The sequence below is a fragment of the Triticum dicoccoides genome, chromosome 6A (assembly GCF_002162155.2).
Source record: "Triticum dicoccoides isolate Atlit2015 ecotype Zavitan chromosome 6A, WEW_v2.0, whole genome shotgun sequence".
Taxonomy (NCBI): domain Eukaryota; kingdom Viridiplantae; phylum Streptophyta; class Magnoliopsida; order Poales; family Poaceae; genus Triticum; species Triticum dicoccoides.
Genome location: NC_041390.1, coordinates 571254663 through 571262792, shown reverse-complemented (window position 1 = coordinate 571262792; position 8130 = coordinate 571254663).

Here is an 8130-nt window from a genome sequence, read left to right as displayed (position 1 = left end):
ACATATTAGGCATTAAGATCTATAGAGACAGATCAAGACGCTTAATTGGACTTTCACAAAGCACATACCTTGACAAAATTTTGAAGAAATTCAAAATGGATCAAGCAAAGAAAGGGTTCTTGCCTGTGTTACAAGGTGTGAAATTGAGTAAGACTCAATGCCCGACCACTGCAGAAGATAGAGAGAATATGAAAGATGTTCCCTATGCATCAGCCATAGGCTCTATCATGTATGCAATGCTGTGTACCAGACCTGATGTGTGCCTTGCTATAAGTTTAGCAGGGAGGTACCAGAGTAATCCAGGAATGGATCACTGGACAGCGGTCAAGAACATCCTGAAATACCTGAAAAGGACTAAGGATATGTTTCTCGTATATGGAAGTGACAAAGAGCTCATCGTAAAAGGTTACGTTGATGCAAGCTTTGACACTGATCCGGACGATTCTAAATCGCAAACCGGATACGTGTTTACATTAAACGGTGGAGCTGTCAGTTGGTGCAGTTCTAAACAAAGCGTCGTAGCGGGATCTACATGTGAAGCGGAATACATAGCTGCTTCGGAAGCAGCAAATGAAGGAGTCTGGATGAAGGAGTTCATATCCGATCTAGGTGTCATACCTAGTGCATCGGGTCCAATGAAAATCTTTTGTGACAATACTGGTGCAATTGCCTTGGCAAAGGAATCCAGATTTCACAAAAGGACCAAACACATCAAGAGACGCTTCAACTCTATCCGGGATCTAGTCCAGGTGGGAGACATAGAGATTTGCAAGATACATACGGATCTGAATATTGCAGACCCGTTGACTAAGACTCTTCCACGAGCAAAACATGATCAGCACCAAAGCTCCATGGGTGTTAGATTCATTACAGTGTAATCTAGATTATTGACTCTAGTGCAAGTGGGAGACTGAAGGAAATATGCTCTAGAGGCAATAATAAAGTTATTATTTATTTCCTTATAATCATGATAAATGTTTATTATTCATGCTAGAATTGTATTTTCCGGAAACATAATACATGTGTGAATACATAGACAAACAGAGTGTCACTAGTATGCCTCTACTTGACTAGCTCGTTAATCAAAGATGGTTATGTTTCCTAACCATGAACAATGAGTTGTTATTTGATTAACGAGGTCACATCATTAGTAGAATGATCTGATTGACATGACCCATTCCATTAGCTTAGCACCTGATCGTTTAGTATGTTGCTATTGCTTTCTTCATGACTTATACATGTTCCTACGACTATGAGATTATGCAACTCCCGTTTACCGGAGGAACACTTTGGGTACTACCAAACGTCACAACGTAAATGGGTGATTATAAAGGAGTACTGCAGGTGTCTCCAATGGTCGATGTTGGGTTGGCGTATTTCGAGATTAGGATTTGTCACTCCGATTGTCGGAGAGGTATCTCTGGGCCCTCTCGGTAATACACATCACATAAGCCTTGCAAGCATTACAACTAATATGTTAGTTGTGAGATGATGTATTACGGAACGAGTAAAGAGACTTGCCGTTGACGAGATTGAACTAGGTATTGGATACCGACGATCGAATCTCGGGCAAGTAACATACCGATGACAAAGGGAACAACGTATGTTGTTATGCGGTCTGACCGATAAAGATCTTCGTAGAATATGTAGGAGCCAATATGGGCATCCAGGTCCCGCTATTGGTTATTGACCAGAGACATGTCTCGGTCATGTCTACATTGTTCTCGAACCCGTAGGGTCCGCACGCTTAAGGTTACGATGACAGTTATATTATGAGTTTATGCATTTTGATGTACCGAAGGTTGTTCGGAGTCCCGGATGTGATCACGGACATGACGAGGAGTCTCGAAATGGTCGAGACGTAAAGATTGATATATTGGAAGCCTATGTTTGGACATCGGAAGTGTTCCGGGTGAAATCGGGATTTTACCGGGTTACCGGGAGGTTACCGGAACCCCCCGGGAGCCATATGAGCCATCATGGGCCTTAGTGGAAAGGAGAAAGGGGCAGCCCAAGGTGGCTGCGCCTCTTTCCCCTCCCCTAGTCCTATTAGGACTAGGAGAAGGTGGGCGGCCCCCCTCTCTCCCTTCCCCTCCGAGGAATCCTAGTTGGACTAGGATTGGGGGGAGGAATCCTACTCCCAGAGGGAGTAGGACTCTCCTGCGCCTCCCTCTTTGGCCGGCCAGCCTCCCCTCCTCTCCTCCTTTATATACGGAGGCAGGGGCACCTCTAAACACACAAGTTGACACAAGTTGATCCACGTGATCGATTCCTTAGCCGTGTGCGGTGCCCCCTGCCACCATATTCCTCGATAATACTGTAGCGGAGTTTAGGCGAAGCCCTGCTGCTGTAGTTCATCAAGATCGTCACCACGCCGTCGTGCTGACGAAACTCTTCCCCGACACTTTGCTGGATCGGAGTCCGGGGATCGTCATCGAGCTGAACGTGTGCTCGAACTCGGAGGTGCCGTAGTTTCGGTGCTTGATCGGTTGGATCGTGAAGACGTACGACTACTTCCTCTACGTCGTGTCATTGCTTCCGCAGTCGGTCTGCATTGGGTACGTAGACAACACTCTCCTCTCGTTGCTATGCATCACATGATCCTGTGTGCGCGTAGGAAATTTTTTTGAAATTACTACGAATCCCAACATAAGTGTCCTCCCTGAGTATGCACCGTTGCTACAGTTCGTCATACCGAGACACCACGTGATGATCGGGTATGATAAGCTCTACGTTCACATACAACGGGTGCAAGCCAGTTTTGCACATGCAGAATACTCAGGTTAGACTTGACGAGACTAGCATATGCAGATATGGCCTCGGGACACTGAGACCGAAAGGTCGATCGTGAATCATATAGTAGATGTGATCAACATAGTGATGTTCATCATTGAAAACTACTCCATCTCACGTGATGATCAGACATGGTTTAGTTGATATGGATCACATGATTACTTAGAAAAATAGAGAGATGTCTATCTAAGTGGGAGTTCTTAAGTAATTTGATTAATTGAACTTTAATTTATCATGAACTTAGTACCTGATAGTATTTTGCATGTTTATGTTGTTGTAGATAGATGGCCCGTGCTATTGTTCTGTTGAATTTTAATGCGTTCCTAGAGAAAGCTAAGTTGAAAGATGATGGTAGCAACTACACGGACTGGGTCTGTAACTTGAGGATTATCCTCATTGCTGCATAGAAGAATTACGTTCTGGAAGCATCGCTAGGTGACAAATCCGCTACAGGAGCAACACCAGATGTTGTGAACACCTGGCAGAGTAAAGCTGATGACTACGCGATAGTTTAGTGTGCCATGCTTTATGGCTTAGAATCGGACTTCAACGACGTTTTGAACATCATGGAGCATATGAGATGTTCCAGGAGTTGAAGTTAATATTTCAAGCAAATGCCCGGATTGAGAGATATGAAGTCTCCAATAAGTTCTACAGCTGCAAGATGGAGGAGAATAGTTGTGCCAGTGAACATATACTTAGAATGTTTGGGTACCACAACCACTTGACTCAACTGGGAGTTAATCTTCTTGATGATAGTGTCATTGAAAGAGTTCTTCAATCACTACCACCAAGCTACAAGAGCTTTGTGATGAACTATAATATGCAATGGATGGATAAGATGATTCCTGAGCTCTTCACAACGCTAAAGGTGAAGGAAATATGCCCTAGAGGCAATAATAAAGTTATTATTTATTTCCTTATATCATGATAAATGTTTATTATTCATGCTAGAATTGTATTAACCGGAAAGATAATACATGTGTGAATACATAGACAAACAGAGTGTCACTAGTATGCCTCTACTTGACTAGCTCGTTGATCAAAGATGGTTATGTTTCCTAACCATAGACATGAGTTGTCATTTGATTAACGGGATCACATCATTAGGAGAATGATGTGATTGACTTGACCCATTCCGTTAGCATAGCACTTGATTATTTAGTTTGTTGCTATTGCTTTCTTCATGACTTATACATGTTTCTATGACTATGAGATTATGCAACTCCCGTTTATCGGAGGAACACTTTGTGTGCTACCAAACGTCACAATGTAACTGGGTGATTATAAAGGTGCTCTACAGGTGTCTCCGAAGGTACTTGTTGGGTTGGCGTATTTCGAGATTAGGATTTGTCACTCCGATTGTCGGAGAGGTATCTTTGGGCCCTCTCGGTAATGCACATCACTTAAGCCTTGCAAACATTGCAACTAATGAGTTAGTTGCAGGATGATGTATTACGGAACGAGTAAAGAGACTTGCCGGTAACGAGATTGAACTAGGTATTGAAATACCGACGATCGAATCTCGGGCAAGTAACATACCAATGACAAAGGGAACAATGTATGTTGTTATGCGGTCTGACCGATAAAGATCTTCGTAGAATATGTGGGAGCCAATATGAGCATCCAGGTTCCGCTATTGGTTATTGACCGGAGACGTGTCTCGGTCATGTCTACATTGTTCTCGAACCCGTAGGGTCCGCACGCTTAAGGTTTCGATGACAGTTATATTATGAGTTTATGAGTTTTGATGTACCGAAGGAGTTCGAAGTCCCGGATGAGATCGGGGACATGACGAGGAGTCTCAAAATGGTCGAGACGTAAAGATCGATATATTGGACGACTATATTCGGACATCGGAAAGGTTCCGAATGATTCGGGTATTTTTCGGAGTACCGGAGACTTACGGGAATTCGCCGGGGAGTATATGGGCCTTATTGGGCCATACGGGAATGGAGGAGAGAGGCCAAAAGGAAGGAGGCGCGCGCCCCCCCTCTGGTCCGAATTGGACAAGGGGTGCAGCCCACTTTTCCTTGTTCCTCTCCCCCTCTTTCCTTCTCTCCTACTCCAACAAGGGAAGGAGGAGTCCTACTCTCGGTGGGAGTAGGACTCCCCCCTTGGCGCGCCCTCCTCCTAGGCCGGCCGCCTCCCTCCCTTGCTCCTTTATATACGGGGGCAGGGGGGCACCCCATAGACACAACAGTTGATCATTGATCTCTTAGCCGTGTGCGGTGCCCCCCTCCACCATAGTCCTCGATAATATTATAGTGGTGCTTAGACGAAGCCCTGCGACAGTAGAACATCAAGATCGTCACCACGCCGTCATGCTGACGGAACTCTTCCCCAACATTCTGCTGGATCGGAGTCTGGGGATCGTCATCGAGCTGAACGTATGCTAGAACTCGGAGGTGTCGTAGTTTCGGTGCTTGATCGGTTGGGCCATGAAGACGTACGACTACATCAACCGCATTGTGCTAACGCTTCCGCTTTCGGTCTACGAGGGTACGTGGACAACACTCTTTCCTCTCGTTGCTATGCATCACCATGATCTTGCGTGTGCGTAGGAAATTTTTTGAAATTACTACGTTCCCCAACAGTGGCATCCGAGCCTAGGTTTTATGCGTTGATGTTGTGCACGAGTAGAACACAAGTGAGTTGTGGACGATATAAGTCATACTGCTTACCAGCATTTCACACTTTGGTTCAGCGGTATTGTTGGATGAAGCGGCCTGGACCGACATTACGCGTACGCTTACGCGAGACTGGTTCTACCAACGTGCTTTGCACACAGGTGGCTAGCGGGTGTCAGTTTCTCCAACTTTAGTTGAACCGAGTATGGCTACGCCCGGTCCTTGCGAAGGTTAAAACAGCACCAACTTGACAAACTATCGTTGTGGTTTTGATGCATAGGTAAGAACGGTTCTTGCTCAGCCCGTAGCAGCCACGTAAAACTTGCAACAACAAAGTAGAGGACGTCTAACTTGTTTTTGCAGGGCATGTTGTGATGTGATATGGTCAAGACATGATGCTAAATTTTATTGTATGAGATGATCATGTTTTGTAACCGAGTTATCGGCAACTGTCAGGAGCCATATGGTTGTCGCTTTATTGTATGCAATGCAATTGCGCTGTAATGCTTTACTTTATTACTAAGCGGTAGCGATAGTCGTGGAAGCATAAGATTGGTGAGACGACAATGATGCTACGATGGTGATCAAGGTGTCGCGCCGGTGACGATGGTGATCATGACGGTGCTTCGGAGATGGAGATCACAAGCACAAGATGATGATGGCCATATCATATCACTTATATTGATTGCATGTGATGTTTATCTTTTATGCATCTTATCTTGCTTTGTTTGACGGTAGCATTATAAGATGATCTCTTACTAAATTTCAAGATAAAAGTGTTCTCCCTGAGTATGCACCGTTGCCAAAGTTCGTCGTGCCCAGACACAACATGATGATCGGGTGTGATAAGCTCTACGTCCATCTACAACGGGTGCAAGCCAGTTTTGCACACGCATAATACTCAGGTTAAACTTGACGAGCCTAGCATATGCAGATATGGCCTTGGAACACTGAGACCGAAAGGTCGAGCGTGAATCATATAGTAGATATGATCAACATAATGATGTTCACCATTGAAAGCTATTCCATTTCACGTGATGATCGGTTATGGTTTAGTTGATTTGGATCACGTGATCACTTAGATGATTAGAGGGATGTCTATCTAAGTGGGAGTTCTTAAGTAATATGATTAATTGAACTTTAATTTATCATGAACTTAGTCCTGGTAGTATTAGCATATCTATGTTGTAGATCAATAGCTCGCGATGTTGCTCCCCATTTAATTTTTATATGTTCCTAGAGAAAAATAAGTTGAAAAATGTTAGTAGCTATGATACGGATTGGATCCATGATCTGAGGATTATCCTCATTGCTGCACAGAAGAATTATGTCCTTGATGCACCACTAGGGGACAGACCTATTGCAGGAGCAGATGCAGACATTCTGAATGTTTGACTAGCTCAATATGATGACTACTTGATAGTTTGGTGCACCATGCTTAACGGCTTAGAATCGGGACTTCAAAGATGTTTTTAACGTCATGAAACATATGAGATGTTCCAGGAGTTGAAGTTAATATTTCAAGCAAATACCCGAGTTGAGAGATATGAAGTCTCCAACAAGTTCTATAGCTAAAAGATGGAGGAGAATAGCTCAAGCAGTGAGCATGTGCTCAGATTGTCTGGGTACTACAACTGCTTGAATCAAGTGGGAGTTAATCTTCCAGATAAAATAGTGATTGACAGAATTCTCTAGTCACCATCACCAAGTTAGTAGAACTTCGTGATGAACTATAATATGCAAGGGATAACGGAAACGATTCCCAAGCTCTTCGCGATGCTTAAATCGATGAAGGTAGAAATCAAGAAAAGCATCAAGTGTTGATGGTAAACAAAACCACTAGTTTCAAGTAAAGGGACAAAGGGAAGAAAGGGGAACTTCAAGAAGAACGTCAAGCAAGTTGCTGCTCAAGTGAAAAACCCAAGTCTGGACCGAAGCCTGAAACTGAGTGCTTCTACTGCAAAGGGACTGGTCATTGGAAGCGGAACTACCCCAAGTATTTGGCGGATAAGAAGGATGGAGAAGTGAACAAAGGTATATTTGATATACATATTATCGATGTGTATTTTACTAGTGTTCGTAGCAACCCCTCGGTATTTGATACTGGTTCAGTTGCTAAGAATAGTAACTCGAAACGGGAGTTGCAGAATGAACAGAGACTAGTTAAGGGTGAAGTGACGATGTGTGTTGGAAGTGGTTCCAAGATTGATATGATCATCATCGCACACTCTCTATACTTTTGGGATTAGTGTTGAACCTAAATAAGTGTCATTTGGTGTTTGCGTTGAGCATGAATATGATTTGATCATGTTTATTGCAATACGGTTATTCATTTAAGTAAGAGAATAAATTGTTGTTCTGTTTACATGAATAAAACCTTATATGGTTACACACCCAATGAAAATGGTTCGTTGGATCTCGATCATAGTGATACACATATTCATAATATTGAAACCAAAAGATGCAAAGTTAATAATGATAGTGCAACTTATTTGTGGCACTGCCGTTTAGGTCATATTGGTGTAAAATGCATAAAGAAAATCCATGCTGATGGGCTTTTGGAATCACTTGATTATGAATCAATTGATGCTTGCGAACCATGCCTCATGGGCAAAATGACTAAGACTCCGTTCTCCGGAACAATGGAGCAAGCAACAGATTTGTTGGAAATTATACATACTAATGTATGTGGTCCGATGAATATTGA